This window comes from Delphinus delphis, chromosome 17, assembly GCF_949987515.2.
Source record: "Delphinus delphis chromosome 17, mDelDel1.2, whole genome shotgun sequence".
Classification (NCBI taxonomy): Eukaryota; Metazoa; Chordata; class Mammalia; order Artiodactyla; family Delphinidae; genus Delphinus; species Delphinus delphis.
This window is the reverse complement of record NC_082699.1, coordinates 34,166,404-34,187,046: the sequence shown is the minus strand read 5'-3', so window position 1 is coordinate 34,187,046 and position 20,643 is coordinate 34,166,404. Positions and strand designations below refer to the sequence as shown.

Below are 20,643 nucleotides of genomic sequence, written 5' to 3'. Positions count from 1 at the left end.
CTGTTAGGGAGTGATCTAATCTCATACTTTGACATGTACCTGTCCAGTTTTTCCAGCACAACTTATTGAAGAGGCTGTCCTTTCTCCACTGTACATTCCTGCCTCCTTTATCAAAGATAAGGTGACCATATGTGCGTGGGTTTATCTCTGGGCTTTCTATCCTGTTCCATTGATCTATCTTTCTGTTTTTGTGCCAGTACCATACTGTCTTGATTACTGTAGCTTTGTAGTAGAGTATGAACCCAGGTAGCCTGATTCCTCCGGCTCCGTTTTTCGTTCTCAAGGTAGCTTTGGCTATTTGGGGTCTTTTGTGTTTCCATACAAACTGTGAAATTTTTACTTCTAGTTCTGTGAAAAATGCCAGTGATAGTTTGATAGGGATTGCATTGAATCTGTAGATTGCTTTGGGTAGTAGAGTCATTTTCACAATGTTGATTCTTCCAATCCAAGAACATGGTATATCTCTCCATCTATTTGTATCATCTGTAATTTCTTACATCAGTGTCTTATAATTTTCTTCATATAGGTCTTTTGTCTCCTTAAGTAGGTTTATTCCTAGATATTTTATTCTTTTTGTTGCAGTGGTAAATGGGAGTGTTTTCTTGATTTCACTTTCAGATTTTTCATCATTAGTGTATAGGAATGCAAGAGATTTCTGTGCATTAATTTTGTATCCTGCAACTTTACCAAATTCATTGATTAGTTCTAGTAGTTTTCTGGTAGCATCTTTAGGATTCTCTATGTATAGTATTATGTCATCTGCAAACAGTGACAGCTTTACTTCTTCTTTTCCGATTTGGATTCCTTTTATTTCCTTTTCTTCTCTGATTGCTGTGGCTAAAACTTCCAAAATTATGTTGAATAAGAGTGGTGGGAGTGGGCAACCTTGTCTTTTTCCTGATCTTAGTGGAAATTCTTTCAGTTTTTCACCATTGAGGATGATGTTGGCTGTGGGTTTGTCATATATGGCCTTTATTATGTTGAGGCAAGTTCCCTCTATGCCTATTTTCTGGAGGGTTTTTATCGTAAATGGGTGTTGAATTTTGTGGAAAGCTTTTCCTGCATCTATTGAGATGATCATATGGTTTATCTCCTTCAATTTGTTATTATGGTTTATCACATTGATAGATTTGTGTATATTGAAGAATCCTTGCATTCCTGGAATAAACCCCACTTGATCATGGTGTATGATCCTTTGAATGTGCTGTTGGATTGTGTTTGCTAGTATTTTGTTCAGGATTTTTGCATCTATGTTCATCAGTGATATTGGCCTGTAGTTTCCTTTCTTTGTGACATCCTTGTCTGGTTTTGGTATCAGGGTGATGGTGGCCTCGTAGAATGAGTTTGGGAGTGTTCCTCCCTCTGCTGTATTTTGGAAGAGTTTGAGAAGGATAGGTGTTAGCTCTTCTCTAAATGTTTGATAGAATTCGCCTGTGAAGCCATCTGGTCCTGGGTTTTTGATTGTTGGAAGATTTTTAATCACAGTTTCAATTTCAGTGCTTGTGATTGGTCTGTTCATATTTTCTGTTTTTTCCTGATTCAGTCTTGGCCGCTTGTGCATTTCTAGGGATTTGTCCACTTCTTCCATGTTGTCCATTTTATTGGCATAGAGTTGCTTGTAGTAACCTCTCATGATCTTTTGTATTTCTGCAGTGTCAGTTATTACTTCTCCTTTTTCATTTCTGATTCTATTGATTTGACTCTTCTCCCTTTTTTTCTTGATGAGTCTGGCTAATGGTTTATCAATTTTGTTTATCTTCTCAAAGAACCAGCTTTCAGTTTTATTGATCTTTGCTATCGTTTCCTTCATTTCTTTTTCATTTATTTCTGATCTGATCTTTATGATTTCTGTCCTTCTGCTAACTTTGGGTTTTTTTTCTTCTTCTTTCTCTAATTGGTTTAGAGGCAAGTTTAGGTTGTTTATTCGAGATGTTTCCTGTTTCTTAAGGTAGGATTGTATTGCTATAAACTTCCCTCTTAGAAGTGCTTTTGCTGCATCCCATAAGTTTTGGGTCGTCGTGTCTCCATTGTCATTTGTTTCTAGGTATTTTTTGATTTCCTCTTTGATTTCTTCAGTGATCACTTCGTTATTAAGTAGTGCACTGTTTAGCCTCCATGTGATTGTATTTTTTACAGATCTTTTCCTGTAATTGAAGTCTAGTCTCATAGCGTTTTGGTCAGAAAAGATATTTGATACAATTTCAATTTCCTTAAATTTACCAAGGCTTGATTTGTGACCCAAGATATGATCTATCCTGGAGAATATTCCACGAGCACTTGAGAAAAATGTGTATTCTGTTGTTTTTGGATTGAATGTCCTATAAATATCAATTAAGTCCATCTTGTTTAATGTATCATTTAAAGCTTGTGTTTCCTTATTTATTTTCATTTTGGATGATCTGTCCATTGGTGAAGGTGGGGTGTTAAAGTCCCCTACTCTGAATGTGTTACTGTCGATTTCTCCTTTTATGGCTATTAGTATTTGCCTTATGTATTGAGGTGCTCCTATGTTGGGTGCATAATATTTACAATTGTTATATCTTCTTCTTGGATCGATCCCTTGATCATTTTGTAGTGTCCTTCTTTGTCTCTTCTAATAGTCTTTATTTTAAAGTCTATTTTGTCTGATATGAGAATTGCTACTCCAGCTTTCTTTTGGTTTCCATTTGCATGGAATATCTTTTTCCATCCCCTTACTTTTAGTCTGTATGTGTCTCTAGGTCTGAAATGGGTCTCTTGTAGACAGCATATATATGGGTCTTGTTTTTGTATCCATTCAGCCAATCTGTGTCTTTTGGTGGGAGCATTTAGTCTATTTACATTTAAGGTAATTTTCTATATGTATGTTCCTATTCCCATTTTCTTAATTGTTTTGGGTTCGTTTTTGTAGGTCTTTTCCTTCTGTTGGGTTTCTTGCCTAGAGAAATTCCTTTAGCCTTTGTTGTAAAGCTGGTTTGGTGGTGCTGAACTCTCTCAGCTTTTGCTTGTCTCTAAAGCTTTTAATTGCTCCATCAAATCTGAATGAGATCCTTGCTGGGTAGAGTAATCTTGGTTGTAGGTTCTTCTCCTTCATCGCTTTAAATATGTCCTGCCAGTTCCTTCTGGCTTGCAGAGTTTCTGCTGAAAGATCAGCTTTTAACCTTATGGGGATTCCCTTGTGTGTTATTTGTTGTTTTTCCCTGGCTGCTTTTAATATGTTTTCTTTGAATTTAATTTTTGACAGTTTGATTAATATGTGTCTTGGCATATTTCTCCTTCGATTTATCCTGTATGAGACTCTGTGCTTCCTGGAGTTGAGTAACTATTTCCTTTCCCATATTAGGGAAGTTTTCAACTATAATCTCTTCAAATATTTTCTCAGTCCCTTTCTTTTTCTCTTCTTCTTCTGGAACCCCTATAATTTGAATGTTGGTGCGTTTAATGTTGTCCCCGATGTCTCTGAGACTGTCCTCAGTTCTTTTCATTCTTTTTTCTTTATTCTGCTCTGCAGTAGTTATTTCCACTATTTTATCTTCCAGGTCACTTATCCATTCTTCTGCCTTTTATTCTGCTATTAATCCCATCTAGAGTATTTTTAATTTCATTTCTTGTATTGTTCATCGTTGTTTGTTTCATCTTTAGTTCTTTTAAGTCCTTGTTAAATGTTTCTTGCATTTTGTGTATTCTATTTCCAAGATATTGGATCATCTTTACTATCATTATTCTGAATTCTTTTTCAGGTAGACTGCCTATTTCCTCTTCATTTGTTAGGTCTGGTGTGTTTTTATCTTGCTCCTATATCTGATGTGTGTTTTTCTGTCTCCTCATTTTGCTTATCTTACTGTGTTTTGAGTCTCCTTTTTGCAGGCTGCACATTCGTAGTTCCCTTTGTTTTTGGTGTCTGTCCCCAGTGGCTAAAGTTGTTTCAGTGGGTTGTGTAGGCTTCCAGGTGGAGGGCAGTAGTGACTGTGTTCTGGTGGATGAGGCTGGATCTTGTCTTTCTGGTAGGCAGGTCCACGTCTGTTGGTGTGTTTTGGGGTGTCTGTGGACTTACTATGATTTTCGGCAGCCTCTCTGCTAATGGGTGGGGTTGTGTTCCTGTCTTGCTAGTTGTTTGCCATAGGGTGTCCAGCACTGTAGCTTGCTGGTCGTTGAGTGATTCTGCGTGCTGTTGTTGAGATGGAGATCTCTGGGAGATTTTCACCATTTGATATTACGTGGAGCTGGGAGGTCTCTTGTGGACCAGTGTCCTGAAGTTGGCTCTCCCACCTCAGAGGCACAGCACTGACTCCTGGCTGCAGCACCAAGAGCCTTTCATACACACATCCAGGTACGTGGGGACTTTCTTCCCTTTTGGGAGGTCTGAGGTCTTCTGCCAGTGTTCAGTAGGTGTTATGTAGGAGTTGTTCCACGTGTAGATGTATCTCTGGGCGGCGGGCGCAGGTGCCCGTTTGCGGGCTGCTCTGGGCTCCCGGCTCCCGGCGGTGCGGAGCAGCGAAGGAACCAGGAGGGCTGGGAATGTGGCGGCCGCGCAAGAACGGGCCATGGCCCTCACTTACCGCTCCAGTGCAGCCGTGACACGGGCCCATGCCCAGCACCCTCGGGTTCCGCCACAGCCGCTGGACACACCGCCGACCCGCACGGCTAAGCAGAGCTGGGCTCAGGCGGCAGCCCTCCCGCTCCAACTAACTCCCCAGAAGTATTGCTTGGTGTGCATTTCCAGGCTCTGCCTTCTTTCTCATCTCTTGGTGGCAGGTTGAGGAAAAGGAGAAAAGGTTAAACTTTTGAATAAACCGGAAGAATAAGCTTATAACATCCCCTCACTATCTCTGCATAGGTTGTAGTCTCTGCAGCACTACATAAGCTTTGCCCAAAGTAATGAACAGTTGAAAGTCAAATGTAATACTTCACCAAACAACTTAAAAATGCTTGCGCACTGGAAAGGATTAAGTTGCAGAGAACACAAATGGACCCAGAGCAACTTTTGCCAAAAGAGAATATTGTGCTAAATGTACAGCCATAGCTCTTTTCCATATGAAGAAACAGTCAGAAGGATAAAAGAACTTGGGCAAAATCACACAAGTAAGTAGGACAGAATCTGGTCTGTGTGTCGGAAGGGTTGTATTCTTTAACCAGCAGGCTAGCTTTTCTCAAATCTGATTCATGCATAGAATAACTGAACACCTCTGTTTGCCTTGAATATTCCCTGTTTATACGTAGGGCTGCTGCAGTTTCTCATATTGCTCACTTTGACTCCCAAAAGCAACTGAGAATACACAATAATTTGGTCATTCTATCCATGGACCACTGTGGTGGGACTGCCCAGGAAGCTTATTAAAAGTGCAGCTTCCTGAGCCCTACTCCACATCTAGATAAGTTTTCTTAGGGTTGGCTCAAGAATCCAGGTACAAGTCTTTTTAAGTGCTTTTGTGGAACCCCCCAGGTGAGTCTCTCGCTCTCGTAGTTAATAAACCATTTATTCTGCCTCCCCCAGATGCCCAGCCACATCCTATTAAGGTAGAAGTTCCCCCACCACATCAGAGGGATGCTCCCAGCCAAGTAATCTCTGGAGCCTTGGAGAATCTGAATGGTCTCATGCTGGCCCATCTGCCATGACAAAGCTCCTCCAGAGCATTCCCCTTCTCATTTTACATTCTACCACTCCCAAAGGCAGTCTGCTCCAATGGGGCCTGACTTCGTGTGTCCTAATATGCACCCGCTGATTCAAGCAGTTTAGGAATAGAAGGTGCTGTGGTTTTCAACCAGGGTGGCCCAACCTCTAAAATGGTAGTCGAAGCAGTCTCTACCTCCTGGGCACATCGCCTCTGCAACAGCCCCAGTAAACGAATGTCCCATCTATGCTTTTTCAAAGTCGGCAACAAGGAGTCCCCTCCTAAAGAAGGTTGTCTCTCATTGCCACACTATCAAAGGCTGCCCCAACTGTTCCTTACTGTGGGCCTGATCAGGCTGACGGCAGAGTTGTCTCTTTCCTTCTCTGAACTGGCCCAAATCGTCTTAGAAACACCTCTGCACACTGTTGACCATGTTTTTCAATGGGAGCTGCTGCTGAGTCTTTATCTCATCCTTTCATGGTGGAGAGAGAGGATTCTAATGATTTTTACTTCTAGGGGAGAGGGGAGTGTAATGATTATGTTGTCATTTTCTATTATGTCCTTTTGTCATGAATTTGTTTTCAATTTCATGTTAAAATGGGCCCACCATTTCCACTTTGTGAGGTCATTCAGCACCCTCATTTTGCACCTTTAACATCACTCTCAGTATCACTTGGAAATATTTGAAATGGCATGAGCTTGTCCTCACATTCCTATTAGCTGTAAATCTGGAGCCCCGACATGAACCTAACCATTGAGCAGAACACCTCTCCACTACCTGTGTAACACTGGGTAGGCCCCTTAACCTCTTGGTTTTTTTAAGTCCTCAGTTGTAAAAATGTGAGGGTGCTATGAATTTATATTTGGGGCACGACAAGGTCGAGAAGAGTGTGTCTTTTCCTTTATTCTTCCAAACTGTAATGTCTTCCCTCTCTTCCACATGGGTCCAAATCTCACTTGTCCTTCAGGCCGACTGCCAAGGAGCCTTCCCTGATTCCCCAGGCCACACAAATCTCTGCCTCTTAGGGTCAGTGCCATACAACCTAGCTGTCTCTTACATTAATCTTGTCTCTCAAGCCAAACTCAGAATATGGGTCTCTCTTGCCCTCCTGTGGCCCCTTGTGGCTGTGCCAGCCCACCGGCACGCCCCATGTGGGGTGTCTACTACACTAGGGCATGGGTGGGGAGGCCCAGGGTGAGGGGCGAGGCAGAGTACCTTTGCCTCTACCCTGTTCTCCTCCACAAAACTGTCCCTCCTCCTCAAGCCTGCCCCTCAAGTCAAAGGTTCCATATATGACCTCACTGGGTAGTGATGCCGTCACAGGCGTTCTCAGAGTTTCCATGGCAGCATAACTGTGCAAACGGGCTGCACTCAGAGAAACTTCTCTACCAGTTCTCCACCAGATACCAATCTTTTTGGCTGTCTGTGTGAGAATGTGTGACCGGATAGTGTATGTGTACTCTAACCTGTGCTCTGTTCCCTGGGTGGGCAGTGCAGCAGGTACGCCCAGACAGGGCAACTCTACAGGAGATATGATACACACACAACCTCACCTGGCTGGCACATGTTCCTGTGGGGGTTGCCAACTATGTACAGCTGAGCACTTTCCCAGATGTAAGTAATACCGGTGACCTGGGACGCCTTCAGGGACGCACAGTTCTCACTGCTGAGGACAAGTGAAAGGTCATCCCTGGACAAGTGTGCAGGACGGTTTTGAGCTTTATAAATGTAGCCTTACCCTTTGGGCTACAGGATGCTTCCATTCAGACCCTTTCCTGATTGGCCTCTTAACAAAAGACAAGTGCATTTTTGTTGGCAAATTGTAAATGGAGCGGTTTGAGGAACAGGGCCACTCTTGAACCGCACCTTCAAACCCAGGCACCACTGTGCTATCATGGAGACATCTATATCGGTCCCCTCAGACACATCCTTTACTGAGTTGCTGAGTACTAGGGGAGAGGGTGTTGCCATATTGATGGGAACACCATAAGAACGAAGGGGGGGGGGTGATAAAGTGCTAATGAGACTGGAGGGCTGAGGAGATGGTGTCCCAGGAGGCTGGGTTGATGTGAGCCTAGACTTGTACCCAGAACCCGGTTCTGAGTCTCCTGATCACTCTGCCTCAGTATTTGTCCTTGTTCTAATCGACATAAAAGTGTTAGACAGCTAGAGTTCAGTGTGGTTGAAATAGGCAGTATAAATGGGGCCCAAGAGGGGTTGCCAAGGTGGGCAGGGTTCTTAACAAATTTATATTATTTTTTTCCAAAACTTGAAAGATATTTCCATGAAAGCCTCAGAAGTGACAGACTGCAAGAAATGTTTTCTCTGTTGCGGAAGGGAGAGATGGAGAGGATCATGATTGCAATTACTTTCGGGTTCTACTGTTTTCCCTGGGAACGGTGAAGAGACGTCCTCATCTGCTGCAGCCCTAGGCTCTAGGGATTGCTTTTGCAGCCAGTGTCCCTTCTCTAGGGACTCATAGAGATGATGGGCCAAGGCTGTGTTTTGGACGTCAAGTAGATTAAAAGGTCTTCAGCCAGAAACTGGGAGAGACATGAGAGAGGGAAATTCTGGCAGGAGACTGTGCACAGCAGAAGTGACTGATCAGTTCTGATTTTCTTTGCAGCAGTAGTGCCTCCCGTTTCTCGTCCTACACCTGGTCACTACCATGTCCTGTACCGCGGGTATGGAGAAACGCAGTTGGGCTGGCACGGGGAGACATACTGCCTGGTTGGTGGCTACCGGCTCTACGGGGATGTTCCTTTGGCCACGCCAGCTAAGGTAGAAGCAGAGAAGCCAGTCCCCAGACGTGCTCCGAAGAGAAAGCACTCTCTGGAATGGTCGGACGAAGACCTGGGTTGCCCCAGACCCAAAATCCGGCGATTGGAGCTTTCAAGCAGCACAGGAATACAAGGTGCTTTGATTGTCAAGCAGGGTGGCCCAACCTCTGGGCACATCGCCTCTGCAAGAGCCACAGTAAACGAATGTCCCATATTTGCTCTTTCAAGGTCGGCAGCAGGGAGTCCCCTCCTAAAGAAGGTTCTCTCTCATTGCCACACTATCCAAGGTTGCCACAAATGTTCCTTCCTGTGGGCCTCATCAGGCTAAGGGCAGAGTTGTCTCTTTGCTTCTCTGAGTCGCACCATATGGTCTTAGTAACACCTCTTCACCCTGTTGACCATGTTTTTCACAGGGGCTGCTGCTGAGACTTTATCTCATCCTTTCATGGTAGAGAGAGAGAGGATTCTAATGAATTTTACTTCCACGGGAGAGGGGAGTGTTATGATTATGTTGTCATTTTCTATTATGTCCTTTTGTCATGAATTTCTTTTCAATTTCATGTTAAAATGGGCCCACCATTCCCACTTTGTGAGGTCATTCAGCACCCTCATTTTGCACCTTAACATCTCTCTCAGTATCACTTGGAAATGTTTGAAATGGCATGAGCTTGTCCTCACATTCCTATCAGCTGTAAATCCAGAGCCCCATCATGAACCTAACCATTGAACAGAACACCTCTCCACTACCTGTGTAACACTGGGTAGGCCCCTTAAGCTCCTGGTCTTTTTAAGCCCATAGTTGTAAAAATGTGAGGGTGCTATGAATTTATATTTGGGGCAGGACAAGGTAGAGAAGAGTGTGTCTTTGCTTTTATTCTTCCAAACTGGAATGTCTTCCCTCTCTTCCCCATGGAAGATGCTCCTTTGGCCACGCCAGCCAAGGTGGAAGCAGAGAAGCCAGTCCCCAGACGTGCTCCGAAGAGAAAGCACTCTCCGGAAATGCCGGACGAAGACCTGGGTTGCTCCAGACCCAAAATCCGGCAATTGTAGCATGGTGCCAGGAGGCGGACCCCACAGAATCTTGCAGGTGAGCCATCCTGAAGAGAAGGCAATGGTTTAAATGCCTAAGGCAGCGAATGCCTCTTCCTGCACTGACACCCCCCCCCCCCACTGCCCACTGCCACAGATTAGAACCTGCATCGTTTTGTCTGAGCCATCCCCAGCCAGGAGCCTCCTTCTATACTAAATGGCCATAAGCCAGGAGCCTCAGAAACTGAGGTTTGTAATGAGAGTCTGCCCTGAACATCCCAGGGCTGAAGCTGGCCTGGAAGAAAACCTGACGTTCCTCTGCTTAATCCTCAGGGGCCCCTTTGTGAGCTGAAGAAAGAAAAGTCTAGAAAAAACAGATACCTGGGAGGGGAAGATGGCGGAAGAGTAAGACGCGGAGATCACCTTCCTCCCCACAGATACACCAGAAATACATCTACACGTGGAACAACTCCTACAGAACACCTACTGAACGCTGGCAGAAGACCTCAGACCTCCCAAAAGGCAAGAAACTCCCCACGTACCTGGGTAGGGCAAAAGAAAAAAAGAGAAAACAGAGACAAAAGAATAGGGACGGGACCTGCACCAGTGGGAGGGAGCTGTGAAGGAGGAAATGTTTCCACACACTAGGAATACCATTCCCTGGCGGGGACTGCGGGGTAGCTCTGGAACCTCAGAGGAGAGAGCAGCAACAGAGGTGCAGAGGCAGAGCGGAGAGATTCCCACACAGAGGATCGGTGCAGACCAGCACTCACCAGCCTGAGATGCTTGTCTGCTCACTCGCCGGGGCGGGTGGGGGCTGAGTGCTGAGGCTTGGTCTTCAGAGGTCAGAACCCAGGGAGAGGACTGGGGTTGACTGCATGAGGACAGCCGGGGGGCGGCTAGTGCGCCAGAGCTAGTTGGCAGAGAGTCTGGGAAAAAGCTGGGCCTGCCAGAGAGGCAAGAGACCTTTGTTGTGGGGTGCTTGAGGAGCGGCCCGCCATAGGAGCTTCCTGCTTCACACACTCACAGACAGCAGGGCAACACCTACGTGAGCACAAGCACAAGCCATGGCTGTTATATCTGACCCCAGAGGCTGCCGTCCACCGCTGCTACCAAGAGTCCTGTGTGCAAGGCAGGTCACTGTCCACACCTTCCCAGCAGCCTGTGGAGCCCACCACTGCCGAGGGTGCTGCGATTGGGGCCAACTTCCCCAGGAGAATGCACAGCACGGCTCAGGCTCTTGGAGCTTCATGCTGGCCTCTGCCACAGCAGGCACTCCCTGCACATCCTGATTGTGATTGCCATATCCCTCCCTCTCCCCAGCCTGAGTGAGCAAGTGAGCCCTAATCAGCTGCTGCTTTCGCACCCTTTTTCCTGTGCAGCGAACAGATGTCTGAGGGCGGCCCACTCCCAGAGGTGGGGCCAAAACCAAAGCTAAACCCCAGGGGCTGTGCAACCAAAGAAGAGAAAGGGAAATCTCCCCGTGCAGCTGCAGAAGCAGTGGATTAAATCCCTGCAATCGGCTTGGCAAACCCTGCGTCTGTAGAATACCTGAATAGACAACAAGTTTTCCCACAATTGAGGCTGTGGGCTTTGGGGACAAGTACATGTGGGAATAAGGTCAGATCAGTCTGAGCTTGCCCCACAGTGCCCACAGTAGGTCCAGAGACCTACCTAGAAGTACTGGAGGACTTCCTGTGGAGGCAGGGATTGGCTGTGGCTCACTATGTGGGCAAGGACACTGACAGCTAAGGCCACAGGAAAATATCACTACTTTTTTTGTTGTTCAGTTGTTCTTTTTTTATTATTCTTTTAATTTTTTACTTTTTTATGCTTTTATTTTTAATATATTTCTATTCTATTTTTTTCCTATTTCTATGGTAATTTTTCATTACACTGTTTTTTCCTTGTTTGTTTTTTCCTTTCTTTTGCTTTGTTTTCATTTTATTTTTAACTACATTTTTCTATTTTTACTTTACTACTTTGTTGTTTTATATGTTTTCCTTTTGTTTTCATCTTTCATCTTTGCAGTTTTTTGATTTTTGTGGGTTAGTTTTATGCTTTCATCGCCTCTTTTTAGTTTGCTTTCTGCATTTGATGTGTTTCTGGTTTTATGTGTTTTGTAGTTTTTAGTGTTTGCTTTCATTTTTGGGTTTGTTTATTGATTTGGTTGCTCTCTTCTTTGTTTTTGCTTTTTTTTCTTTTCTTTTCTTTTTGTGAGTACGTGTGTGTATGTTTCTTTATGTAATTTGTCTGTTTAGTTTTGCTTTTACCACTTGTCTTAGGGTTTTGTGTGTTCGTTTGTTTGGGTTTTTTGTTTGTTTGTTTTCTTCTTCCTTTTCTTCCACACCGTGTGGCTTGTAGGGTCTTGGTGCTCCAGCCGGGGGTCGGGCCTGAGCCTCCAAGGAGGGAGAGCTGAGTTCAGGATTTTGGACCACCAGAGAACTCCCAGCCCCATGGAATATTAATCGGTGAGAGCTCGCCCAGCAGTCTCCATCTTAACACAAAGACCTGGCTCCACCCAATGGCCAGCAAGCTCCAGTGCTGGATGCCTCATGACAAACAACTAGCAAGACAGGAACTCAACCCCACCCATTACCAGACAGCCTGCCTAAAGTAATACTAAGCTCACAGACACCATAAAGCACACCACCAGAAGTGGCCCTGCCCATCAGAAGAACAAGATCTACCTCCACTCACAGAACGCAGGCACCAGTGCCCCCAACCAGGAAGCCTACACAAGCCAGTGGGGACAGACAACAGAAGTAAAAGGCACTATGACCCTGCAGCCTGCAGAAAGGAGACCCCAAACACAGTAAATTAAACAAAATGAGAAGACAGAGAAATATGCAGCAGATGAAAGAGCAAGGTAAAAACCCACCAGACCAAACAAATGAAGAGGAGATAGGCAGTCTACCTGAAAAAGAATCCAGAGTAATGCTAATAAAGATGTTCCAAAATCTCGGAAAGAGAATGGAGAAAATACAAAAGACATTTAACAAGGACCTAGAAAATCTAAAGAACAAACAAACACTGTTGAACAACACAATAAATGAAATTAAAAATTCTCTAGAAGGAATCAATGGGAGACTAACTGAGGCAGAAGAACGGATAAGTGAGCTGAAAGATAGAATGGTGGAAATAACTGCTGTGAAGCTGAATAAAGAAAAAAGAATGAAAAGAATTGAGGACATCTATCATTGGACATTTAGGTTGTTTCCATGTCCTGGCTATTGTAAATAGTGCTGCAATGAACACTGGGGTACGTGTGTCCTTTTGAATTATGGTTTTCTCAGGGTATATGCCCAGTAATGGGATTTCTGGGTACAGATGAACCTATTTGAAGGGCAGGAATAGAGATGTAGAGGAAGAGAACTGACATGTAGACACAGTAGGGGAAGGAGAGGATGGGACGAACTGGGAGATTAGGTTTGACATAAATACACGACCATGTGTAAAATAGATAGCTAGTGGAAACCTGCTGTAGAGCACACGGAGCTCAGATCAGTGCTCTGTGATGACCTAGATGGGTGCGGGGAGGGGAGAAGGGTGGTCCAAGAGGGAGTGGATATAGGTATACGTATAGCGGATTCACTTCATTGTACAGCAGAAACTAACACAAAATTGTAAAGCAATTTTACTCCAATTAAAAAAAAGAATTGAGGACAGTCTCAGAGACCTCTGAGATAACATTAAATGCACCCACATTCGAATTACAGGGGTCCCAGAAGAAGAGAAAAAGCAAGGGTCTGAGAAAATATTTGAAGAGCTTATAGTCGAAAACTTCCCTAACATGAAAAGGAAATAGCCACCCAAGTCCAGGAAGCACACATTCCCGTACACGGTAAACAAGGAGAAGCACACCAAGACACATATTAAGCAAACTATCAAAAATTAAATGCAAAGAAAAAACATTAGCACATATTCCCATACACGGTAAACACAAGGAGAAGCACACCAAGACACATACTAATCAAACTGTCCAAAATTAAATGCAAAGAGAAAACATTAAAAGCAGCAATGGAAAAGCAATTAATAACATACAAAGGGAATCCCCATAAGGTTATCAGCTGATTTTGCAGCAGAAACTCTGCAGGCCAGATGGGAGTGACAGGATATATTTTAAATGACAAAAGAGAAAAACCTACAACCAAGATTACTCTAACCAGCAAGGATCTCATTCAGATTCAATGGAGAAATTAAAACCTTTACAGAGAAACAGAAGCTAAGAGAATTCAGCCCCATCGAACCAGTTCTACAACAAACGCTAAAGGAACTTCTCTAAGCGGGAAACATGAGAGAAGAAAAGGACCTACAAAAACAAACCCAAAACAATTAAGAAAATGGTAATAGGAACATACATATAGATAATTGCCTTAAATGTGAATGGATTAAATGCGCCAACCAAAAGACACAGACTAGCTGAATGGATATAAAAACAAGACCTGTATATATTCTGTCTGCAAGAGACCCACTTCCGACCTAGGGACACATACAGACTGAAAATGAGGGGATGGAAAAAGATATTCCACGCAAATGGACCTCAAAAGAAAGCTGGAGTAGCAATACACAAATCAGACAAAATAGACTTTAAAATAAAGACTATTACAAGAGATAATGAAGGATACTACATATTGATCAAGTGATCAATCCAAGAAGAAGAAATAACAATTGTAAATATTTATGCACCGAATATAGAAGCACCTGAATACATAAGGCAAATGCTAACAGCCATAAAAGGGGAAGTCGACAGTAACATGATAATAGTATGGAAACTTAACACCCCACTCACACCAATGGACATATCATCCAAACAGAAAATAAATAAGGAAACGCAAGCTTTAAGTGACACATTAGACCAGACGGACTTAACTGATACTTATAGGACACTTCATCCAAAAACAACAGAATACACTTTCTTCTCAAGTGCACATGGAACATTCACCAGGATAGTTCACATCTTGGGTCACAAGTTAAGCCTAGGTAAATTTTAAAAAATTGAAATCATATCAAGCATCTTTTCTGACCACAACACTATGAGACTAGATATAAATTACAGGAAAAAATCTGTAAAAAACACAAACACATGGAGGCTAAACAACACACTACTCAATAACCAAGAGATCACTTAAGGAATCAAAGATGAAATCAAAAAATACCTAGAAAAAAATGACAATGGAAACAGGATGACCCAAAATCTGTGGGATGCAGCAAAAGCAGTTCTAAGAGGGAAGTTTACAGCAATACAATCCTACCTCAAGAAGCAAGAAAAATCTCAAATAAACAACCTAACCTTACACCTAAAGCAATCAGAGAAAGAAGGAAAAAAAATACCCCAAAGTTAGCAGAAGGAAAGAAATCATAAAGATCAGATCAGAAATAAATGTAAAAGAAATGAAGGAAACAATGGCAATGATCAATAAAACTATAGACTAATTTGAAAAGATAAACAAAATTGATAAACTATTAGCCAGACTCATCAGGAAAAAAAAGGGAAAGACACAAATCAACAGAACTAGAAACAAAAAAGGAGAAGTAACAACTAACACGGAAGAAGTACAAAGGATCATGAGAGACTACTACAAGCAACTATATGCTAATAAAATGGACAACTGGAAGAAATGGACAAATTCTAAGAAAAGTACAACCTTCCAAGACTGAGCCAGGAAGAAATAGAAAATAGGAACAGACCAGTAACAAGCAGTGAAATTGAAACTGTGATTAAAAATCTTCCAACAAACAAAAGCCCAGGGCCAGAAGCCTTCACAGGCTAATTCTATCAAACATTTAGAGAAGAGCTAACACCTATCCTTCTCAAACTCTTCCAAAATATAACAGAAGGAGGAACACTCCCAGACTCATTCTGGAGGCCACCATCACCCTGACACCAAAACCAGACAAAGATGTCAAAAAAAAGAAAATGACAGGCCAGTATAACTGATGAACATAGATGAAAAAGTCCTCAACAAAATACTAGCAAACAGAATCTGACAACACATTAAAATGATCATTCACCATGATCAAGTGGGGTGTATCCCAGGAAGACAAGTATTCTTCAATACAGGCAAATCAATCAATGTGATACACGAAGTTAACAAACTGAAGGATAAAAACCACATGATCACCTCAATGGATGCAGAAAAAGCTTTCGATAAAATTCAACACCCATTTATGATAAAAAATCTCCAGAAAGTGGGCACAGAGGGAACCTACCTCAACATAATAAAGGCCTGTATGACAAACACACATCCAACATCACTTTCAGTGGTGAAAAACTAAAAGCATTTCCTGTAAGATCAGGAACAAGAAAAGGTTGCCCACTCTCACCACTATTATTCAACGTAGTTTTGGAAATTTTAGCCACGGCAATCAGAAAAGAAAAAGAAATAAAAGGAATCCAAACTGGAAAAGAAGAAGTAAAAGTGTCACTCTTTGCAGATGACATGATACTATACATAGAGAATCCTAAAGATGCCACCAGAAAACTACTAGAGCTCATCAATGAATTTGGTAAAGTAGCAGGATACAAAATTAATGCACAGAAATCTCTGGCATTCCTATGTACTAACAATGAAAAATCAGGAAGAGAAATTAAGGAAACACTTCCATTTACCACTGCAACAAAAAGAATAAAATACCTAGGAATGAACCTACCTAAGGAGCAGAAGACTGTATGCAGAACATTATAAGACATTAATGACAGAAATCAAAGATGATACAAACAGATGGAGAGATATACCATGTTCTTGGATTGGAAGAATCAACACTGTGAAAATGACTATACTACCCAAAGCAATCGACAGATTCAATGCAATCCCTATCAAATTACCACTGGCATTTTTCACAGAACTAGAGCAAAATATTTTACAATTTGTATGGAAACACAAAAGACCCCGAATAGCCAAAGCAATCTTGAGAAAGAAAAATGGAGCTGGAGGAATCAGGCTCCTTGACTTCAGACTATACTACAAAGCTACAGTAATCAAGACAGTATGGTGCTGGCACAAAAACAGAAATATAGATCAATGGAACAGGATAGAAAACCCAGAGATAAACCCATGCACTCATGGTCACCTTATCTTTGACAAAGGAGGCAAGAATATACAATGGAGAAAAGACAGCCTCTTCAATAATTGATGCTGGGAAAACCAGACAGCCCCATGTTAAAGAATGAAATTAGAATACTCCCTAACACCATACACAAAAGTAAACTCAAAATGGATTAAAGATCTAAATGTAAGGCCAGACACTATAAAACTTAGAGGAAAACATAGGCAGAACACTCTATGACATGAATCACAACAAGATCCTTTTGACCCACCTCCTAGAAAAATGGAAATAAAAACAAAAATAAACAAATCAGACCTAGTGAAACTTAAAAGCTTTTGCACAGCAAAGGAAAACATAAACAAGACAAAAAGGCAACCCTAGAATGGGAAAAAATATTTGCAAATGAAGCAACTGACAAAGGATTAATCTCCAAAATACACAAGCAGCTCATGCAGCTCAATATCAAAAAGACAAACAACCCAATCCAAAAATGGGCAGAAGACCTATATAGACATTTCTCCAAAGACGACATACAGATGGCCAATAAACACATGAAAAGATGATCAACATCACTAACCATTAGAGAAATGCAAATCAAAACTATAATGAGGGATCATCTCACACTGGTCAGAATAGCCATCATCAGAAAATCTACAAACAACCTACAAACAATGCTGGAGAGGGTGTGGAGAAATGGGAACCCTCCTGCACTGTTGGTGGGAATATAAATTGATATAGCCACTATGGAGAACAGTATGGAGGTTCCTTAAAAAAACTATAAATAGAACTCCCATATGACCCAGCAATCCCACTACTGGGAATATATCCTGAGAAAACCGTAATTCAAAAAGATACATGTAGCACAGTGTTCATCGCAGCACTATTTACAATAGCCAGGACATAGAAACAACCTAAATGTCCATCGACAGATGAATGGATAAAGAAAATGTGGCACATATATACAATGAAATATTACTCAGCCATAAAAAAAGCAAAATTGAGTTATTTGTAGTGAGGTGGATAGACGTAGCGTCTGACATACTGAGTGAAGTAAGTCAGAAAGAGGAAAACAAATACTGTATGCTAACACATATATATGGAATCTAGAAAAATGGTACTGATGAACCTAGTGGTAGGGCAGGAATAAAGATGCAGACGTTGAGAATGGACTTGAGGACGCAGTGGGGGAAAAGGAGGCTGGGACATAGTGAGAAAGTAACATTGACATATATACACTACCAAATGTAAAATAGCTAGCTAGTGGAAAGCTGCTGCATAGCACAGGGAGATCAGCTCAGTGCCTTGTGAAAACCTAGAGGGGTGAGATAGGGAGGGTAGAGGGAAGGCTCAAGATGGAGGGGATATGTGAATATATGTATGCATATAGCTTATTCACTTTGTTGTACAGCAGAAACTAACACAACATTGTAAAGCATTTATATTTCAATAAAAATGTATAAAAAATATTCTCTTGCTAACCAACCTTCATGTCACTCTCATTCATCATAACCACCTCAATCCAGTTACTCCTTTTCCTCCTTCCATGGACAAAACCTCCCATATCTATTTGAGTTTGATGAATCACCTATCAACCCCTTGTAATGAGTTATAAGAAACCCACTTGACAAATGTCGATTGTTCATGCTTTACTGATAGCTCTTACTTGAAAAATGAAAACAGCAAATATTGTGCTGAATATGCAATATCAACTCCTTTTGAGGTCCTTGTGGCTGCACCCCTACCTTTGTCCACTTCAGCCCAACAAGCTGAATGATACGCTTTTATTCAAGCATGTATTCTAGCAGAAGGTAAAATTGCAAACGTCTATACTGGTATTTGTCATGCCTTTGGAGTAGCCCATGATTTTGGAATGTTATAGAAACATGATTTCTTTACTTCCAGTGGAGACAAATTTTAAAATGGTCCTTATGTCCCAAAGTTGAGATGCCATACTCTGGCATGCAGCTTTGGCTATTATTAAAGTCCCGGGGCATTCTCTCTGGAATCCAAAGTAAAGCAGCTCACTGATATCTCTGCAAAAATGCTGCTCTTATAGGATCCACAGACCAAACCTCTCTCATGGTCCAGAAAACTACTTCCCCTAGTGACAACCTAAGAGAATTCACCAGGGAAATACAACTGGCCCCTGAAGAAGAAAAAGAAAATTGGAGATCTAAGGTCTGCTGGTATCATGAAGAAAAGAAACTCTGGTTCAGACCCAGTAACAAACTGGTCCTTCTAGAAAATTTAACATTTCTATTACTATCATACCTAAATTAAATCATTGGCCTACAGATAAAATGATAATGTTCATGAATCAATATTGGTGGGGAAACATTGATAAGGCTGCAGAAAGCGCTTATCTCGCTTGTTCCATGTGTTCTAAATTTAACCCAGGGAAACCTATCCAAACTATTCCTGGATATTTTCATTTACCCAATGAACCATCTAAGATTTGGGAAACGGATTTCATGCAATCACCCCCACTCATGAATGTGCTGCTAATGGTTTGTATATTTTCACATTGGACTGAAGTTTTTCATGAAGATATGTGACTGCTTCTTCTGTAGCTAAATCCCATTAGAAAAGGTTACTTCTAGCTGGGGAACCCTTCTTGAACTTCATAGTGATTGGAGAATGCACTTTACTTATCAAATATTTTGACAAGTCTGTATTGTCTGGCCAGTTCTGTAGCACCTTCATTGTGCTTATCATGCTTAGTCTTCAGGACTGGCCAAGTATACAGATCTAATTATTAAGATTCAGTTAGCTGAATTAGTTGAAATCCTCCAAATACCCTGGCCAAGAGTATTACTGTTGGTTCTTCTAAATCTTAGATTTACTTCCTTCAGGATGCAAAAACTTATGTCTTTTAAAATAATTACAAGACAGCTGATGCACTTAGCCTTCCACTTCTTTTGACCCACAGCTAATAAAGAAGGATATCTTTCAATTTTGTCAAGGCCTAATCAAGCCCATAGAAAATAACCATGCTCTGATAGAGCAGTCTTTCCACAGTGCACTTCCAGGAGACAAAGATGTCAAACATCACACCTTACAGCCCAGAGGTTTCATCTGTCAGAAAAGACATTTCCAAAAAGACTCTTCTTTAACCTTGCTGGAAGGGACCCTGCCTTAGGTGATATTAACTAATCCTGGTGCAGCCAAACTTCAAGGATTCATGTGTTACAACTAAAGCAGCCCCCAAATCTGAAGAGACATGTATACTAACTTGTGACCTAAAGATGAAAATTTCTAGGGACTGAAGTAGATGGCATGTGAAGTAGACAGCTTGCCTAAGATATATGGACCAGGCCTGCATAACTTATTTTTTTTCTTCTCACTCTATATCTGGTTAAATCATGTCATTCAGGCCTTCAATTGTTCTTTCCCTTGTTTTCCTACTGCCCTTTACTTTAGCTTTAGCACATCCTTGTATCCACACCTTACAAAAATTCTCTGATTCTACTAAACTTACTGATTGTTAGATTTGTGCCAGAGCAAACAATACTCATGATGAACATGGACTGGTGGCCTAGCTTCTGTCTTTAGAAGGACAGTAAAACATGTGGTAAAGATGTAGGATTTTCCTTTGGTAGCTTTGAAACCGCACATGTCCTACATTCCAGAAGATTGGCACCAGATATTACGGCTTTCCATTGGGTACCCCCAACTCGTAAAGGAATGCCCCTCACTCAGGTCTGGACTCTTACCCCAAACTTTTCTTTATGTTTCAAAAACAATGATGAGCATGGCAAAACTCTAGGGTATCTCCCACTGAAAAATTGTAACTGTAATATTTTATATATCTTTGGGAACATGAATTCACTCCCCATTGGAACATACAAGCTTATATCATCTCCTCCCTTAATGTAACTCCATAATGGAAATGAAAACAATAATAATACTGGGAAAAGAGAAGCTGATGTTCTCCCACTCAATGGTATGTTACTGGGAATTGACCAAAAATCTGGTGAATGGTGGAAACTTAATTAAACTTGCTTCTCCCCTAAAGATCTTCCAGACCTCCACCAAAATCTTACTTATACTAGATCAGTTCACTTGTTACTTCAGATCTATAGAAATTTAAGGTGCTCAAATAAACATTCTCATGTGCTCTGTATAATAAGTATATTTATGATCATGAGATGCCTTCTTTCATTCCAGGAAAAGGAATCTAAGCAAAGGGACC

General features: G+C 41.9%; 1 long non-coding RNA gene across 2 annotated transcripts in view; it reads left to right on the top strand.

The window, feature by feature from the left end:
- LOC132413115 (uncharacterized) overlaps nt 1–10,117 on the top strand; it is a 28,821-nt gene extending 18,704 nt beyond the window's left edge. Inside the window, exons 6-8 of one of the 2 annotated variants that reach the window (XR_009516613.1) lie at nt 8,222–8,506; nt 9,289–9,459; nt 9,735–10,117. This is a non-coding gene — a long non-coding RNA (uncharacterized lncRNA). Of the gene's footprint in view, nt 1–8,218; nt 8,507–9,288; nt 9,460–9,734 lie in introns of both variants that reach the window. The other variant, XR_009516612.1, reaches the window with a different exon arrangement.
- Nucleotides 10,118–20,643: the final 10,526 nt, after the last annotated feature.